At 38.4% G+C, this 7,844-nt stretch overlaps 1 non-coding gene across 1 annotated transcript; it reads right to left on the bottom strand.

Moving 5' to 3' along the window:
- Positions 1-5,178: 5,178 nt before the first annotated feature.
- Trnad-guc (transfer RNA aspartic acid (anticodon GUC)) lies at positions 5,179-5,251 on the bottom strand. Its single transcript has one exon. It is a non-coding gene; the product is annotated as a tRNA-Asp (tRNA).
- Positions 5,252-7,844: the final 2,593 nt, after the last annotated feature.

The following is a 7,844-nucleotide window of genomic DNA, read 5'->3' as shown; positions in this document are numbered from 1 at the left end:
CCTAGTTTAATAGCTTTGCACAAGAAATATATTGCAAACTAAAACAGTTGTGTATTGAGAACTGCGGAACAAACACTATTAGTTTCTTGGAAAATGTTGACTTTAACAAAATGTCTGAAAAAAGATACTTCAGCATGTTCTAAAGCACAAGGAATGGTGTCCAAGTTTACAAGTGATGGGATGGTGCAAAGGATGTTGTTAGGGTAGGGAAGGTGAAACTAGATATTTTTGTGTAGTGTTGTTGAAAACGTTGACTGGTATTTTTAGGAATTGTCTTACAGATAAACTTTTAGCTTCGAAAAAAAGACTAAAACTTTGGTTTTATTCTCTATATTATTATCACTATCATTAATACTATAAAAGGTATATTTTTCTTCAATAACAGTCAGTTTCCATTAGCTTTAAATCTGAGTACCCAATCTACCCATGTGCAATGGATAGCGTAATTTTTGCATTCACTTTTTCACATATCAAGTCCCCGAATTATTGAAAACCTAGCCCAGAGACTCATATAAAGTAACAGAACCTGAACAGTTTCAGAATCTTTAGTTTAACATTCAATTCCTAAAAAAAAGCTTCCTTTTTTAAAGACTGAAATAATTGGATATTGAAAATTTACTAACAAAGCACATGCAGTCCAGATCTGATTTATGGAGCCAAAGCTGGAAAGAGGCAGAACTTGACTTCAAACATGCCAACCCTTGATTCGCTTAATTGCTCTTTCAACATTAATACCCACATTTGCTATACTCATGGTCTCAAAACTCTGAGTTCTTGTGAGCTGGTCATTGGCGGAAATCTCTTTGGAGGAATATATAAACTTATAAACTTGCTTCTCTGAGGGTCATTAGGTCATGGATCTCAAAGCCCTTGGTTTCGAGGTACTGGTCGCCCATTTCAATTAACTGACAAACGTTACTCTTCTCCAGTCTTTCCTTATCACTTATTCTTCCTGGATACAACTGACTAACAAATGTTTTCCGTCCACTCGGTTAAATGCAGATTACCCCTTTAAATGTATCGTGAGATTTGTAATCTGAGCACTTTCTGAGTGCTTCTGATAATCCTTGGGCAACTCATATTTCAGCTCTGTGCAATCAAGAATTCCCCGTACGTTTTCATACCTTGCTTTTAAAAGAATCCGGCAATGTGTTGTTTTATTTTGTCTCTTATAGGCCATAAAGGTAAACTTCCCAACATTATGTAAATGTAGTTTTCCCGAGTAACAAAAACATCAGACACGATACTTACAGAGACACCAAGTCTGTGTGTCAAGTCACCCTCGAATAAGCCAAGACGCACCCTTGTTAGAAACAACCACAGCTGATCAATGACTCAGAGCAAGGTTTAATAGAGTTCCAAACTGCCATCAAAGCTCGCTAACTCTGAAATCCTGTGTAGAAAAATAAGTCATCATCATTCGATCCAAACCTCTGCGAACCAATTTTGAAAGAAAAGGCTTTTGTTTAAAATCATAATTCTCGGCAACTAAGTCTCTCTCTTCTTTGAGTGGTTCTTGATCTGAATCTTCCCCTTGAGTCTCCTTTTCAGAGATGTCAGGTGCATCATATAAGTGATGTTTATTTTCCATAGTCTCGGATGGATTTGCAGAAAGTTGAATATTTGTTATTCACGACGTTTGACTCTTTCAAACCTTTCTGAGACTTCGTCATTGCCAACTGACAATGGGAAAATTGAAGGAACAGCATTCTTTACAAGATCTCTTCTTTTGCCGGTAAGGCTTTTCCTGTCGTCCTTCTTACTGAAATGTTCCGAACAATAGAAGAGTGAGATGCTCGAGGCAATTTTTTTGTCCCCACACTTCACTTTTTGATCCCAGATTTTCTTAAGCTTTTCCTCCAAAGAAAGAAAAATTATGAAAAATTAAATCTGGTCGATTATCTGAACGATTATTACAAAGAGCAGCCGCGCAACACTTGTGACTCGAATTCTTTTGTTTACTTGAAGACGCCATGTTTATGGTCGATTTGAGTTTCGCGCGAAAGGTAACCTTGAGGCCTCGCTTATTTAACTTCCGGTATAAGGCTGAATTGGTGTATTGCTCAAAGTCTGTGGCACTTCTTGTGAGTAGCGTCGTCATAGAGTCTGTTAGTAAGGCTAGATTTTCTGATTTCGTATCTAAGACCTAATAGGAGGTAATTATGGGGGTTGTTCTGTTTTGGATCATAAATCACCAGCTAATCACTCAGTTGTCAAAAGCAGGCTGGTTTAAGATGATAGCAATGATTATACTTTTTACCTTTTATAATGGCCACTTCTTCGGATATTCTGACGCAATTAAACTGTACATATGGAAGTTACGGTGTCAGTCCATGTATGCACCTGATTAGGAAATCCTGACAGATGTACGACAGTGACAGCACTTTTTCTTAGGGTTTAACATAAATTTTTATATCTAGTTTTTAGCTTCTCTATTTTTTAACGAAAGCTTTCCAAAGATTAGAAATAGTTAGATATTTATTTAATTGCCTTTATATATTTTTAGATCACGAAATCATTGTTTAAAATACGGGTTTTTTAAGATCTGTGATGTTTTTCCAGGTTGTTTCCACAAAGGTCTGCGATAGTGCACCTCAAGTGTGATCAATCTAGAAAGACCAGTGACGGGAAATTTGATTCCTTAGGTGTCGAAGATAACAATTGGATAAGAATAACTGCCAGTTATGAAAATAAATTAATAAAATCGGTTTGGCAAAGTATTTATCTTCCCCAGCAAAACCTCAAATATTAATTGGGGGATTTCAAAGTTTGCGCATGTTTTATATTTTAACTAACGTACTGGATCGAGAGATGAATATAGGAAGAGTTCGTCTCTAGAGTCGAAGAATATAACTTCTGTTTATATCTGGTTTTTTGAAAACAAAACCAGGCTACTAAAAAATGCCAGTGTCTCTCAATGATTGGTAATTTAATGGCCCTTCTTACTGGAAAAGTAAAATCTCACCTAAAAAAGAAATTCTTGAATGCACGAGCTTCAAGTTGATAGAAACAGCTATCTTAAAGATGGCAAAAGTGAAACTTTCCTCATTTTCCCGATTGCAAAGCCATTTCACCAATTCACCTCATTTTTCGTTGCCGTTGGTCTCCCAAATACAATCCAAACAATATTACTAAAAAAAACGAGTTCCTACATTCTCCAATCTGATTGCTTGCTTACGTGGAACATTAGACTGCACCCAAGAACAGTAACACATCAAACTGTAGAACAACCCTACCCCCTGGAATTGAACAGGCTACCCCAAATGCATACCAACTGATAGTCCTGTGTCTATGCAACATGCTGACACCCAGCTATACACAAGTCCTCCCCAATTTGAAGGAGACAGTTAGCCCAGAGAAACAGGGATAAGCCCCAGTGAAAATTTCAGTAAAGCAACAGTCCACCACAAACCAGGCTCTTTAGAACAGCCCCACTCCCCTGGAATTTAACTAGGCTACCCCAAATGCATACCAGCTGATAACCCTGTGTCTATGCAACAAGATTACACCCACCTTGACGGAAGCGCCCCTATGAAAAAAATCTCTGGCCGTTACCCACCTCGAGCATTTTTTTAACAATTTCCACTGATTTCGTCAATTCCAGGAAGTTATTTGGAACCCATGGTCAAGGGCTGAGGGTGGTAAGTCCTGGGGAGGGAGATTTTTATTTTAACTCTTAAAGCATCACGGCTTAAAGCAAATTAACTTTTGAAAGATTGCCTGCAATGTGCTGGACTTGACCTCAGATTTCAGGCAACCTGGTTTTCAAACCTCCAGGTAGGTTTATAATCAATCAAATCATATGTCACACCTAGGTAAACCTATTTGTTTTTCTGTAAGGTTCTTTAAGGTTTGCTTTCCCTTTTTAAAATGCAACGAATGTTTATCAGATAGGTAGAAGGATACTTTAGGGGATGGATAACTTATATGCATATAAAAGATGAAAGCTCCTAAATTATAGAAAAAAACGCATAAGTTACAATCGGTTCAAGAAAAGTTGTAACTATAAAAATAATCTATACATAATAAAATATACAAAATATAAACAAAGGTTTGTTGAAAATCTGATGGCTATCCCAATGAGTTTACCCGGAGGCATTGTGAATTGAAAAAACAGTTTAATTTCTAGCCCTGCAAGTTTTAAACTTTACATCAAAAGCCCTGGCATGCCTGAGAGAGTATTGTGAACTATGATGGCTATAAACCACTTACATGATTGTGCAGCAATAACCTGCACGTCTCGATATACTTGATTTGTTTCTTTTTTGTTTACAGAAATTCTTACTCACGAGCCTTTGTTCCTGTCCAAATGGGTGTGTAGACAAACCCACCGGCCCTGGACCAACAGGTACTGTTTTGACATTCGTCAGAATTTCAAACTGGTATAACGCACTTATAATAATAATAATAGTAATACTACTACTACTACTACTACTACTACTACTACTACTACTACTACTACTACTACTACTACTACTACTACTACTACTACTACTACTACTACTACTACTACTACTACTATTACTACTACTACTACTACTACTACTACTACTACTACTACTATTACTACTACTACTACTACTACTACTACTACTACTACTATTACTACTACTACTACTACTACTACTACTACTACTACTACTACTACTACTACTACTATTACTACTACTACTACTACTACTACTACTACTACTACTACTACTACTACTACTACTACTACTACTACTACTACTACTACTAATATTGTAACCGCATTTACGTCACAATGATTTTCTGCTAGCCATCAGGTGACCTTAGCTTAAATATTGCAAAATTGGAAAAAAATTGGACTGTGGCGGCGTCAACAGTAGTATTCCTGGTTACCTGGGCCTTCAAAGGATGCCGCCGCCGCTATTGTTTAAAGGCTATTGTTCTTAGTTGTCAATCAAAAATTCAAGATGGCGGACTCGCTTGGAGAGCGCTCGGAGAGCGCCGAAGAGGACTCGGACGTAGTTACTTATGAATATGTAAAGGTGAATTTATATATGTGGATGAAGGTCACCACTCACACTTGTGGGACAGGAATTCTGTCTCTGCACAGAACGCATGCGCAGTACCGAATCTTGGGTAAAAACGTTCTGAAACGAAAAATAAACAAGTCTTTCCAAACCTTGCTATCTCCACAAGATTTAGAAAGAACGGGCTGACCGGGAATCGAACCCGGGCCACCTGCGTGACAAGCAGGGATACTTAACCACTATACTATCAGCCCCTTTCGGAGTAGATCAACCACACAACAAAGTAGTCAGTTTAACAATGTTTATTATTTTCTTGTAATTAACGTCAACATTAAGCTAGTGATTGAACCCTCGATTTTTAAGAAACGAAGTGAGGTCTTTGTGAACGATGAAACAAAGCAGGAGTACTTTGTGGGTAGAGACAAAGCGCACCTCTGTAAAGCTCGACAAACCTATCTACACAGGATACGAAGCAGGAGGCAGGCTTTAATCCCCTTAGACAGTGCATCACAATTGCATCGACTGCCACTACTTTTGGCGTAACTTTCAGATGAAACCAAAAACGATTGCTGTGGAACCACCACACGGATGGAGCGAGGTGAAACCTGCTCAAAGCAAGATTGGTTTTCAGTGGTTATACCTTGAAGATCTGAAACGAGGTAGTAAAAGAGAGACATTTTTATAAAATAGATAATAATTTAAATGGGTTACAAAGTTCCTTCACATTCTTGCAGTCTTGTTTTCGTAGATTTAAACTTCGTTTAAAAGTCTCTTGCAATTCTAAAAGAGCCTCAGGGTAATCGTAGGTGTTTCTGACTCCTACAATGGCGGTTTTCTTCACTAGTGTGGGTAAAGCGTACTGTTCATCTGACATTTCATCACATGCGTAAAACAAATCTTGGTGAGGGTTATACCAAAACCAAATGTTTCGCTCCACATCATACACATACAGGACTTTGTTGAGGACTTTACTCGTTTCTACTGCCCAGCCTGTTCCGCCCAAGCAAACTTTTCTTTCTGGTTGAAAACAAGTAAATGCCAGCACCATCTCAGCTTGTTTCACCGCATGATAATTTCGGTGGATATACTGTAAACTGATCGGGTTGGTTAACTGTTTGTTGAGACGATTAGCCACTTGGGTTGTGAGAGGAATCGCTTTAGCTAATTGTTGATGGGTTAAGGGTTGTACGGAGGCTTTTCTGGGATGACAAGGAGGAATGAGAACATTGACCTTCAAACCATAGTGTCTTGCTAACTTTTCTGCTTCTAAATCCACACCATTTGCGCCACCAGAGATTACAGTAAAAGCCATCGTGTTATGTGTTGATGAGTAGAACCCAACGTGAGTTTTATAGAAGACCATTGACGTCATTGCCCAGACATGTTCAATTCCCATAGGACTTGATCTTTTCTGGTGCATGCATCTCGTAGTAAGAAATAGCTTTTTGAAAAATTTGGTCCATCACATCTTTGTTCAAGTCAAATAAATAACGGTTTAAAGTGTCAAAAGTAAGATCGTGATAGCTGACGTCTTGTATAATAACTTCATGCATAAACTTTTTGTATCCTTGTAGTAGCGAAGGGTCCATTTGCTGTAAAATTTCCTCGAATCTGTTGGACTGCTCAGTATTGATCTTGTGAGGTAGTTGGTCCATCAGGAAGGAAGCACTGTTGCTTGTTAGCCAATAACTTAAAAAATGCCGTGGTTTCTCTGTTCACTTGATGAAATACCTCTCGGTTCAAAGCAAACAAGTCGTAATTCAATTGAAAAAAGGTCATGCTGGTGTTGGCCAATGTCTCAATCATCAAGGCTCGCATAAATTCTTGGTAGGAGCCAAATTGACAAGGCTGTATTTTTCTTAACAGCTGTTCCAATTTAGTGGACGGTGTCGTAGCCCCTATGTCTTTCGGTTAGATCTTGCACCAGTTGTTCTTGTTTTTGAACCAAAACTTTCAACCTTGCAGCTTCTTCTTGGAGTGTCGCAAACTTTTCCTTGAGCTGTTTAATCTGTTGCAGCAATTGAGCGCAATAAGCTAGTGATTTACTAGCGATGTTGATCCACTCGAGCTCACACATAATGGATGAACTGTGTGGTTCAGGCATGCTTATATGGACTGGTCACGGTCGAATGATTCATCCAACCTAATGTATTTGCGTTGAGACTCTGTCAGCTTTTTCTTGAAAAACAGGGTGACAATGACTGGACTATCCTGATTGAAGTCGGGAATAATGTTATTCCATTCTGTCACAGTCACTTCTAAAATGTCCACCAAATAACTCCGCATGGAATAAAATTGAATGGGGTTACATTCAATCCGTGTTTTTTCGTTATTATAAGCGACAGACTTCATGATGGTTTTGTTTCCATCAATGCTTTTGGTTAAATTGCGAGACAAAAACAGAGGGCTTAAATTGTCTGTTCCATGAGATTTAGGAAGTGTGGATGCTTTCTTGTCCCCCGTACTGGTAGTCGTTGTTTCAGTGGTTGTGTGAGAAGAGGGAATAACTGGGTGATCATCATACACATCTGGTACCTGTTCTACCTGACCCTCTACTCCATACAGCACCAAAAAAGTGTTGTCTTTCAAATCACCTGAATATTTCGCTGACAGTGGAAACCCTATTTCAAACTTAATGCTTAATGTTGCATTGGTACTTGAAGTTTTAGTGAATTGAATAGTCAATGTGTGGTAATAAATCAAATGGGTTTTGTTTTGCTCATGAGTATGTTTTCCAGCCCGCAAATGATGAACTTGTAAACCCGTTCCTTCCGCTGAAAATTTAGAACGGTTAAACAGCCACGCATCCTTTTGGTACCACTCTAATGCCACCGTATAAGTTTTGTT

This window comes from Porites lutea, chromosome 1, assembly GCF_958299795.1.
Source record: "Porites lutea chromosome 1, jaPorLute2.1, whole genome shotgun sequence".
Classification (NCBI taxonomy): Eukaryota; Metazoa; Cnidaria; class Anthozoa; order Scleractinia; family Poritidae; genus Porites; species Porites lutea.
This window is presented reverse-complemented; position numbering and strand designations above follow the sequence as displayed.